Source organism: Lissotriton vulgaris, chromosome 11, assembly GCF_964263255.1.
Source record: "Lissotriton vulgaris chromosome 11, aLisVul1.2, whole genome shotgun sequence".
NCBI lineage: Eukaryota > Metazoa > Chordata > Amphibia > Caudata > Salamandridae > Lissotriton > Lissotriton vulgaris.
This window is the reverse complement of record NC_141699.1, coordinates 786,039,655-786,051,972: the sequence shown is the minus strand read 5'-3', so window position 1 is coordinate 786,051,972 and position 12,318 is coordinate 786,039,655. Positions and strand designations below refer to the sequence as shown.

At 45.7% G+C, this 12,318-nt stretch overlaps 1 protein-coding gene across 2 annotated transcripts in view; it reads right to left on the bottom strand.

Moving 5' to 3' along the window:
- NCK1 (NCK adaptor protein 1) overlaps positions 1 to 12,318 on the bottom strand; it is a 742,357-nt gene that overhangs the window by 646,250 nt on the left and 83,789 nt on the right. The gene's annotated exons all lie outside the window — the stretch shown is intronic.

Below are 12,318 nucleotides of genomic sequence, written 5' to 3'. Positions count from 1 at the left end.
AGGTTAATTCTAACATAAGATACAAGGCAATTTCACCCATAGCAAACTAAGAATAATAATGGTAGAGGAATGCTTACAAGCAATCTCCTGTAACCGCAGCGAGGGAATGTGTTCGGAAAAACTCTGCTTAATCACTTTTTTGGTGGCTTTACTGATCAAGCCTAGGGCATTGAACAGTTCTGGAAGGCCAATATCAACTAATGATTTAAGCAGGTATCTCAACAAAGGAAAGTCCTCCATCCATATTCAAGCAGTCAGCAATAACTGACCTATTGAAACAAGCCTGCCTATTACTCCTGACATTAACACAGAGTATCAGGGGGTCAATCTAATGCTATCCTGTACGTACTCTAGATTCAATTCGGAGTGCAGAATAAAAATTGGACTGGAGAGAGGAAGGTTCTACAACCTCTTGTGTATTCGTTTTTCTTACACCTGAATTGGGGTGGCATTATGAAACCCCCAAACCCCAGCTCCATAAGTAGCAGTGGGAGCGCATTGTATTTTGTAAATTGTAAGAAAAGGGGAAATTCTAGTCCTAACATCCCTCTTATCTAAATTAAAAAGCGAGCCCACTGCCCTCCCAAGTCTTAGCCGCACATGAATCATAAGCCTCAAACGCCAGGCCTAAATAACAGAAACTTGAGATTGCAGTTAGCTGCTTTCTGCCCAGGTTTAATGCAGACAAAGCTTCCTTATCAGGGCCACATGCCATAATATGAGATTTCTCATAATTAGTTTTCATATCTAACGTATTCATGAAAGGCACAAATGATTCAACCAAAAGGCAAAGGGCACACAGAGTTTTTAAATTCTGTCTCCCCGCTTTTGCCGTGCCCTTCTAATTTCCTGTTGTGTTCCTGCCGAAACCTCTCTCCCTATCCGCCCGCCTCCCAGCTGCAAGTTCCTCCCCTACTTAATGGTGGCCGCTGGGACTCAGGAACTGCAAACAGGCTGCACCACACACGACCCACAGCCAGTTCTCCTGCCTCCACTGCCGCCAGACCTTCACCAACACCCCCAATGCCAGCACCAGAGACACCCTGAGATGCATCCTCCTCAACATGCGCTCCGTGTACAAACACGTCATGGAAATCTGGAACCCACTCGACTTTCTCTCACTCGACATCGCCTTCTTCACGGAAACCTGGTCCAACGCCTCCTCCGCCCACAACATCAACAACGCAATCCCGGACGGATACAAGAGCCAGAGGAAGGAGCGGCCAAACCACCCGTGGGCGTGGGCCTCGCCATAGCCTACAAGAGCACCCTCTGCCTCACCACCAACAGCAAAACCTTCCTCACCGCCGAACACCTGCACTCCAAGATCGAGACCACCCCCAATGCCACACTCAGAGGGACCCTCGTCTACAGGCCACCCGGACCCCGAAAACTCTTTGCCATCACCAACTTCATTGCACCCCATGCCATCGCCTCACTGAACTACATACTCATCGGAGACCTGAACTTCCACCTCGACAAGCCCAATGACCACCACTCCACCACCCTCTGAGAAAACCTCGCCGACATCGGACTCAAACAACTCATCACCACACCAACCCACAGACCAGGACACACCCTTGACCCCATCTTTGCAGAAGGAAACAAAGTTCGCTTCAGCCACACAACACAACCGCCATGGACAGACCACCACTTCGTACACTTCACCGTCCACAAACCTAAGGCACTCAAACCTGCCTGGCGCCTTCCGTAGAGGAACTGGAGCGAAGATACTGAGGATTAACAACTCCACACTCACCCAAGGAAACCACACCTGGGCACCCGACGACAGTGCAGCTAGAGGACTCCACACCTGGATCTCCAACTGCGCAGACAAGCTCGTCTCTTTACTCAACCACGGCAAAAAGCGCCCCAGGAAAGCAGACTGGTTAACCACCAATCTCCAGGAAGCCAGGTGCAATTGCAGGCACCTGGAGCTGAACTGGAAAAAACACCAAGACAACCGAAAACCACGCCACCTACAGGGACGCCATGACGAACTACCACAACCAAATCAGAACCACCAAGAGAAATTTCATCCACATGAAAATCCTCGCCAACTCAACCAATCCAAGGAACTCTTCAGTGTCATTCAGGAATTCACCAACCCACGAAGCGAAGCCACAGATGTCACCTAATCACAGGACCTCTGCGACAAACCTGGAACCTACTTTCACCTCAAAATCCTAAACCTCTACCACTACTTCATCAACCACTCACTAGATGCCACAGCCGGACCACTGTCCCCCCAGGAACACCAGCCACCCCACCATCACCAGCCGGACATCCATCACTTCCGAAGACACCGCCTCAACTATGAAAGGCATCCACTCGGGGGCCCTCACCGACCCCTACTCTCATTACATCTACCATAGAGCCGCGGCCGCCATCCATCGCACCCGAACTACAATGAGCCATCAACACCACCTTGGAAACAGGCACCTTTCCAGACGGCAAACGCGCCGAAGCCAGGTTCCTACTGAAGAAACCCACCGCAGACCCCACCGACCTCAAGAACTACCGGCCCATCTCACTCCTCCCCTTCGCAGCCAAAGTTGCAGAGAAAATCGTCAACAGGTAACTGACACGATTCATCGAAAAGAACACCATCCTTGACCCGTCCAAATCGGGATTCCAAAGCAACCACAGCACCGAGACCGCCTTGCTCGCCACCACAGAAGACATCCGCACCCTCCTGGATCAAGGCCACTCCGCAGCCCTCATCCTGCTCGACCTATCGGCGGCCTTTGACACAGTCTCCCATTGCACACTTGTCGCAAGACTACACAACGCCAGCATACAAGGAACAGCCCTGGACTGGATCCGATCATTTCTCACCGGAAGAAGCCAAAGGATCAGACTGCCACCCTTCCTCTCCAATCCCACGAAAATCACCTGCGGAGTCCCACAGGACTCATCTCTGAGCCTAACCCTCTTTAACAGCGACATGGCCCCCCCCCTGGCGGCCATCGTCCGACAACATGGCCTCAACATCGTATCCTACGCCGACGGCACCCAGGTCATCCTCTCCCTCATCAAAGACCCCTCCAAACTCAACTTCCTGAAAGGAATGGAAGACTTCACAATCTGGATGACAGGCAGCTGCCTGAAGCTCAACGCCAAGAAAACAGAAGTCCTCGTTCTGGGAACCACCCCCTCCGCATGGAACAACACCTGGTGGCAAACTGCCCTTGGAAGTCCACCTATCCCCACAGACCACGGCATCGAACTCGATGCATCACTCACCATAAACCGACAGGTCAGCGCCGTCACCTCCAGCTGCCTGAACACACTCTGCATCATCTGCAAGACCTTCAAAAGGGTTCCCCCTGAGTCAAGAAAGACGGTCACCCACGCACTCATCACCAGCAGACTGGACTACGGCAAGCCCTCTACGCCGGCATCAACAAATCCTTACTCCACAGACAATACAGAACGCCGCCACCAGACTTGTCCTAGGCATCCCCGGAACAAACACCAGCCAACACCTACGTAGACTCCACTGGCTCCCAGTGGAGAAAAGAGTCACCTTCAAGATCCTCACCCACGCCTACAAATGCCTACACAACAACGGCCCAAAATACCTCAACGACAGAATCAACTTCCACGTACCCAAAAGAAACCTCCAATCCACCAACCTCGCACTGGCCGAAACCCTGCGTATCCACAGAGCCAGAGCAGGAGGAAGATCCTTCTCCCGCATTGCAGCCAAGACATGGAACGAGCTACCGGCAGACATCAGGCGCGCTCCCTCCCTGAACACCTTTATAAAAACCCTCGATACCTGGCTCTTCGGCTAAAAACACCCAATCCCCCCCCCCCCCCCCCCCCCCCCCCAGCCCAGCGCCTTGAGACTCTCGCGGGTGAGTAGCGCGCTTACAATCCCCTGATTGATTTTCGGCACATCCTTAGTAGAGTCCAATAGAAACACACCCAAATTAATATACAGGATAAAAAGCAATGGTGCTACAACGCACCCTTGGAGCACGCCACTGACTATAGTTTTGTTCTATTGACGGAATCAAAGGCGATAGAATGATCCATATACGCTAGGTACAGCAGACCGCGCCTGGAGACAGTGTATTACTTACAATCAGATGTAAATTCAAGCACTGATCCACTGTACCCAGCCACGGGCGAAAACCATATTGATATGCAGATTGCAGACATGGGCCATAGACAGCAAAATGCTAACGCTTAAAGATGACCCTCCCCAAGATCTTTACAAAACTATCCACCAAGGAAATGACTGCCTATAGCATTTGGGTAATCCCCTACCTCCTTTCTCAAAAACTGGTACAAATGTAGACATGGCACAGGACTCTGGGCTCTTATAACACAGGTAGTTATTAAAAATTTTCACAAAGAGGGCCCCCCTCAGACAAAAGGAGTTCCATTTAGAAAAGATCAATGTGTAGCCTATCCAGGCCGGAGCCTTACCACCAGCACTATCTCGTATGGCCACTTCAACTTCCGGACCAGTTACATGTAGGGGTTAGGGAAAAATAAAAAGCTGCTTCAGTGCACATTCACATTCGCCATCCCTTCTACAGAATATATACCTGTAAAATGCGTCACCCAATCCTGTCGAGAAATATGACAAAGTAATTGGGCGTTCAGGGGGGTGTCGCACAAAGAGGGCCTTTTAACTGTTTCCCTAAATGTCTTACTCGTATTTTGCATAGCGGTGTGTTCGAATGTCTCCCAGTCCTTGAGAAACAATAAATGCTTACTTTCTTTAAGAGTTATCCTATAGAACTTCCTAGCCCCAAGGATTGCCCCAATATCACTGGGGGAGCTGGCTAACATCTTTTTCAAATGGCGATTCGTTGTGGAAAAATTCCCATCGAACCATCTAGGGTGGTCAATCACACGTATGAGTGGTTTCGGTAGGGAGTTCTTAATAATAATATACAGTTGTTAATAGTGATAAACAACTCTTCAGTAGTTCCATTAGACAAACAGCTAAGGAAAGCTGTAAGATTCTTCTTTAATAAGGCATTTAATGCTGCAGGGGGATCTTTGAGATGCCTTCGCATCCTTAATCCATCTTTAGAGTGCTTATTAATAACATAATTTGAAAGGGAGCTTGTATCCCTAGCTAATGAGAAGGCTCCTTCAACAGGAAGGGCATTATGGTCACTCCATTGGATTTCAATTACAGTACTTCACCAACACCACTGCAAAAAATGTTTAGAAACAAACATATAATCAATAATGGACAATTGATCCGTGAAGTTAATCCATATGGACCATAAGGAGCTGCAATCAACGGTCCGGTTGAAAAAACTTCGAAGTACATACCCACAGAGAGGATTGCGTTTCCCACAGTCGCAGTCTGAGAGAATCACTGGTACCCCGAAACACAAGGTTGACTTTGCTGGATCTAAACAAATTCAGTGGCAACACATTCGACGATACTGGTAAGAAGTACCATGGATGTGTGTAATGATATGAGAGACGTCTAAGGATAAATATGGGCAGTGCGTTGAACGCTGTTATGTGATGGTCCCGCATGATGTTGATTTTTAGTGGCTAGTGGTGTGACGAGAAGCCTTTTCATTTGAAAAAGAAGATTCACCATTACTGCACTAAAATAATAATTTTTTATAGAAGTAGTGAAAAATGGGTAGTAGTTGTAGTAAATTGTGTTGTGTAAATAAACATTATGTAGATGAAGTACAGCCATGTCCAGTAGAAGGAACTAAAGCATGGGAGATAATTTTAGCGGGGCCCGCAGAGTTGTCTCTTCCATCAATCCAGCACAAGGCTGTCTCATTTACAAATATTTGTCATGTATTTTGCAGGATTATCTTCAATATTTATCTGAAGCATCCAAAATTGCAATGAAGGTGGGTGGAGTGCATTTTTTATTCCAAGTGGCCGCTGCTCTTGAATTAATGGTGTATGTAAGCATGCTAGTTGTAGGAAGAATCGATCATAAGAAGGATGCCACCAGAAAACCCACAAGGTCTATTTTCTGAACGTTATCTCCCTGGCAGACCACGAAGCAGGCCTTCACTTCCCACGAACAGTGTTTGCTCTATCCTCTCTGTGATTCAATGCAAGAGTGCTGAATCTGGACGCAGTCCAGTCTCTGGGCGGATCACCAATATCTGGGAATCCATCCAGATTCACCCAAGAAGGTTTTTCATGTTGTGCCACATACTGCCATCTTTGGACATGTCTGTTTCGTACATTGATTAGGAGCAATCTTTAATCAGATCTCAGGGCAAGTCGGCTGATGCAGCAACCCCCGGAGACCCGCTGGTCTGAGGCTGATCCTGTGGGAGATTTCTGCAGCATTTGACGCTGTAGAGAAATAGCTTGTTTTCAACAGAGCTCATAATTGGGGATATGGTCAGGAGGCTGTCAAATGGATGCAGACTTCACTTTCTGTACTTCGACATTCCTCGCTCACTTGCAGCTTCGGTTAAGTAGGATTTGCCTCAATGGTCAATTCTGTCCCCTCTTTGGTTTAATATTTACATTATCCCATTCGCTCACTCGCTCCAAACGCTAGGCACACAGTTTTATATTTATGTGTAAACAGAACAAGGTTTTCAACTGAAATCCAATCGTAGGGGTTACTTTTTCATGCTTACAAATCTCAACATTGTGCGTGCTTAGATGGCTTCAAACTTCTTGAGATTAACTTGAAGACTGGACAGCCTGCACCTAGGAATGTGCTGAGCAACAGGGATTATACATTTTGCCCTGCAACAATAGGCTCCACACCAAGGCTACCATGCACAGTTAAACATCCAGATGTAATTATTTATTCAAACCTCTCCTTGGAACCTCACATGGCCAAGGTAGCAAGTTCTAGCTTTTGGTACCTCAAACTTCTAAAGAAGATTCTACCTTTTGTGCCCAAAACTTTCACAATCAGGTAACTACCACACTAATCCAAGCTCGCTAGGATCATGCCTGGATCTCTCCAAGAAACTTCTTAAGAAACTGGAATTAGTCCAAAAAGCTGCAGCCCATTTAAATTCCAAGTGTTCCTATTAAGACCGTATGTTGCCCATTCTTTCTCCCTTCACTTGCTTCCAGTATACACTATGCATAAATAAGATCAGTTGCTGGAGCACTATGGAGACACACCAGACCCCTCACCAACATCTTAAACTTAATCCTACTTGCCTACAGTGATACCTCCAGAGTTCAGGTTACGTGATGGAGCAGCCTATTATGGGTACGTTGAAGGAAAATATTGATGGAAGTTATATGCCTGCTCACAATTCAGTAAAAAAAAAAAAATTCATTTTCACTTTAACCTAAGGTTCTTTTGAAAATTTGATTATATTGCATGATCAAAGTGCCCAGAAACGTACTTACAACACGGCAATGCAACAACACCATGGCACAGAGATTCCTCTCCTACCAGTAAAATAGTTGATGGGCCAATGCATGACCAACAGGGAAATGCAAAGTTCTCCACAGAAAATTTCCACACAATCGCCTAACACACAAGTTAAAATATTATCGCCCATTAGGAGAACACTACACCAAATAAGGAATATCTCTGAATTATTCACACTAATGTTATGTTATGTTACGTTAAAGTGCATGGCTATCTTGTCAGGCAGGTGCTGGCCTCCTCACTAAACAAGAGTGCTCAGTCTGTTAAATCGCAATGCGGGTGGAACAGCCAATACTTGAAATTATGCCAGTACATTACATTATGAAGATGGAAACAGCTACATCTCTAGTTTCTTCAGAAACACTGTGAGCGAATGACAAGCTTTCAGTGAAAGTGGCAGGCCATTCCACACTTCAGGGCGAAGATACGCAAAGGACCAACAGCCCTGCCGGGACTTTCTGATACAGACCGAGAGGCAACAGCAGGTGTTTCCTAAACTCTGGGTCACAACCTACTGGTGGTTCACAAGCTCAAGCAATATATAAAGATGCCTTTAAATTCTGTCAGTCAAATAATCTTTATTCAGTTTATGCAACCACAAAAGAGGTTTACCAATACCAGGTCTAATGGCTTGAACACCAAGCGCCGTGGGAGTGTATTCAGACACCAAAGATTATAAGTACAGGGGCCCTGCGTCACCAAGGCACTTGAACCCTCTGCTCATTAGGCAGCCAGTGCAAGGTACAAAGCAAACTGGCTGTAGAAGTATGCCTAGGAGGACGGAGATATATATAGAACACAATGTCCCAATAGGTACCAATAAGCAGGGCAATTTAAAGTATGCATGCATCAAGCATTACAGACGAAGGACAACAAGGAGTCTCAATTCATTAGTGAAAGGCTTATTAATCACCGTTTTTTCATATGGGAATACAGTTGTAAAGCAGCACTGTACATGAAAGCATTCACGTGACAACCCAAATGGCACTTGGTAACAAGGTGATAATAAAGTGAAAGTGACGACGCAAGTGAACGGGGTGAACGGCGCAGAGTGACAAAAAAATTATATACAGTGTAGGCTCAAAAATAAATTCAGATTATTTCAAATTGCAAGTAGGACACAGTTACGAGCCAAAAGTAGTCGCCAGAGAATTGCGCTGCAGTGTCGACGGCGTTTCGATCCTCTGTTGTTTGGGATCCTCTTCAGGACAGGGTTGACAATTGATGGAGTGCTGCAAGGGGACAAAGATCATTTAAAGAAATCGGGCAATGGGACAGGAAGAGCTTACTATAAGAGCGGATATGTGAGCCGGGTGAAGAAACTGCAGCGAAATTCTCTGGCACACTACTTTTGGCTCATAACTGTGTCCTACTTGCAATTTGAAATAATCTGAATTTATTTTTGAGCCTACACTGTATATAATTTTTTTGTCACTCTGCGCCGTCCACGCTGTTCACCCCGTTCACTTGCGTCGACACTTTCACATTATTATCACCTTGTCACCAGGTGCCATTTGGGTTGTCACATGAATGCTTTCATGTACAGTGCTGCTTTACAACTGTATTCCCATATGAAAAAACGGTGATTAATAAGCCTTTCACTAATGAATTGAGACTCCTTGTTGTCCTTCGTCTGTAATGCTTGATGCATGCATACTTTAAATTGCCCTGTTTATTGGTACCTATTGGGACATTGTGTTCTATATATACCTTATACCCAGTCCCAGTTTGGTTTATGGGTTTCACTCCTGTTCTTTTTCGCTAAATAGTGAGCAGCTGCTGAGCTGCGAGAGTGTGTACCATACGGTACGTGTCATTTGTGCCTCATTCACTGAGCACTGTTGTGTATTAGTCCTTTACATACACACTATGTCCAAGGAGTCTATGACTTATTCAGAAGAATACATTCAATCGAGTTTGGCTGGCCCTTCACTTCTTTCAGGACCTACCACCTCGTCTACGACCACACCTACCTCCAATTCCTCCAAAACCTTACTCGACAAACTTGAAAAACGAAAAAAGAAACAAATACGTACAGATCTTCATGCACGAATGCTTACTGACTACTTGAGATCAGGTGTAATTCCGGTAGGCTTACAAATAAGGAACACCCCTGCCATCTTCACCCAAGACCCGAAATTCAGAACCAGCTTTAGCCACCTTGCCACCACATGCTCACGTCACTGGATGGTTCTTGGAATAGATACCGCCATTGAACATAGCCGGCTTGAACTACAAGAGATTGACGATTGACGATATGGAAAAATTCATCTTAGCTGACGTTTCATTCACAGATGCCAAGAATCTTCTTGAGAAAATCAACAATACCATCGAGACCTTCAATACCTTTGAAGTAAACAAGAAAGTCAACAAAATACAAAAAGACATTACATTTTACAAAGTTGAAAGCACTTATCCCTACCTAAACGAAGAGTTTTACAATACTCCATACAATCCCCCCAGGACACGCAATTGGGGCCGATTTCGGAATAATCAAAGAATTACCTTTTCGGACTCCTCCAACACTTCCGCAGAAGAATCTGACTCTGGGGCCTCTTCGACCAGTAACAGACCCCAACATCTTCTACCACCCGTTTTTTTAGGCCGGGGCCGCGGACGCGGTCAACCACCTCCGTCGAACCGCCAAACCAGGAACCGCCAATACCAACCACAACTCCCAGGCGAACGGCAGACGCGGAATCGTTATTACCAATGGGGCCAACCACAATAACCAACCTCAGTGAAACCCAGGACACTGACCTCACCATTCCAATATTCAATTTATCCAGGCACACTTTGACCTCTGATGAAATTAACCTACTCTCAAGAGGACTCTCATTTGTACCCACGGAACGCACCAACTTCCTGGATCTTCAATCTAATCTTCTCAAATTCTTTAGGAGGATACGACTCAAACATTTCTTTGCAGAAAAAACGGAATCAAATTACCAAAATAACTCCATATTCCGACCGCCATCTACTTTCAACTCACCCTCCAATCAAATGTCACCAGAGATCTTTACTTTTGAAAAATTAGTGATGAAGGAGGTTTGGATCTCAAGACTGCTACACGATTCACACCTTATAATTTACCCATGACTGAAAAAAATGCTCTCCATTCACTCAAGAACAATAGTGAAATTGTCATCAAGCCTGCTGACAAAGGCGGAGGAATTGTCGTCATGGACACAACCCAATATGATTCAGAAATCAAACGTCAGCTTTGTAATATGGAACACTATCGTTCACTGAGCAGAGATCCGTTACTGGACATTAAATCCAAAATACTATCAGTCACTAACTCTGCTAGAGATCTTGGCATCATAACGAAAAAAGAGCATGCTTATCTGAACAATCCTCACCCCAGGACACCTGTCCTGTATGTCCTACCAAAAATCCGCAAGGATGCGACTAACCCCCCGGGTCGACCAATTGTTTCCGGTTGCGGTTCGATCCTAGAACCACTGGGTAAATTCATTGACGCGATTATCAAAGAATTTGTCCCTCTTACTGACACCTATGTACGGGACACCATGGACCTCATTACCACCATTGAGGATAAGGCCTTCGATACCACTTCGCAACTCATGGTTAGTTTGGATATAGAATCTCTATATACCAATATACCCCATAAGGAGGTTCTACAAGTGATCAATGACCTATTACTATCCAGACCTCAACCCACGAGAATCCCCACTGAGTTCATCATGGACCTACTCCGTATCGCCTTACAGAATAACTACTTTCTGTACCGTGAGACATTCTATCTACAGATCAAAGGTGTCTCCATGGGAGCTTGTTTTGCCCCTAACTTCGCAATACTCTTTGTCCATGAGCTCGAAAAATCATTAATCCTCAATCCAGTCAATCCCTACCTTCATTATGTTGACCTATGGCGACGTTATATTGACGATATTCTCCTCCTTTGGCATGGCACCACTGACAACTTGACTCCTTTTATTGAATGGCTCAATAACATCCAAGAACATCTTAGATTTACTAGTGAGTGCAAAACGAATGACTTGCCTTTCCTTGACGTGACCATTCATGCTGAAGATGGCACCTTGGGCACGATACTTTACCGGAAGCCCACAGAACGCAACACCCTTCTACATTACTCGAGCCACCATCCTAGGGGCTTAAGAGATGGATTGCCATATGGACAATTTTTACGTATCAGACGTAATTGTAAGTGGAGGAAGGACTACTTCCGCGAAGCTGACATTCTTGTGAACAAATTAATACACAGAGGCTACCCCCGAAGATTGGTTACCAAAGCCAAGAAGCGCGCCTGGTACAACCACCGGGAAAATCTACTGGTCCCCAACACCAAGAAGACGAGGATCCCGTTCGTCTCAACCTTTGGTCCAGACAGTAACAAAATGAATGCAATCATCAAAAAGAACTGGGGAGTGCTACGGTCTGATAAGCAATTCCAGGATCCCCCCTTTTCTCATACCAACGTGGGAATAACATCGTCAATACCTTGGTACATGCAATCACTTGGCCAGATACCTCCAAAGATAAACATACTATCACATCAGCTTGGGGTCTTGCACCGATTCGAGGACATTACAAATGCCAGAGTTGTAGTGTATGTGAACTTACCTTTAATACAAAAGAGTTTTTATACAATGGAAAAAGTCCCGAACTAAATTGCCATACTAACTGTAAATCTACAAATGTGATCTACGCCATTTGCTGCCCCTGCGATCTGCTATACATTGGCCAAACCACCCAAATGGTGAAACAGCGCATTATTCAACATAAAAGTAGAATAAATTGCCAGGTTCTTACAGCACCCCTTGTACCTCATTTCATTGAAAACAGACATCGAGACATTGACCTGCGGTGGCAGGTAATTGAACATCTCAGACTCCCAATTAGAGGCGGTAGTATAACAATGCTTCTGAACCGAGCTGAATGTAAATGGATTTCATTGGCAGACTCTG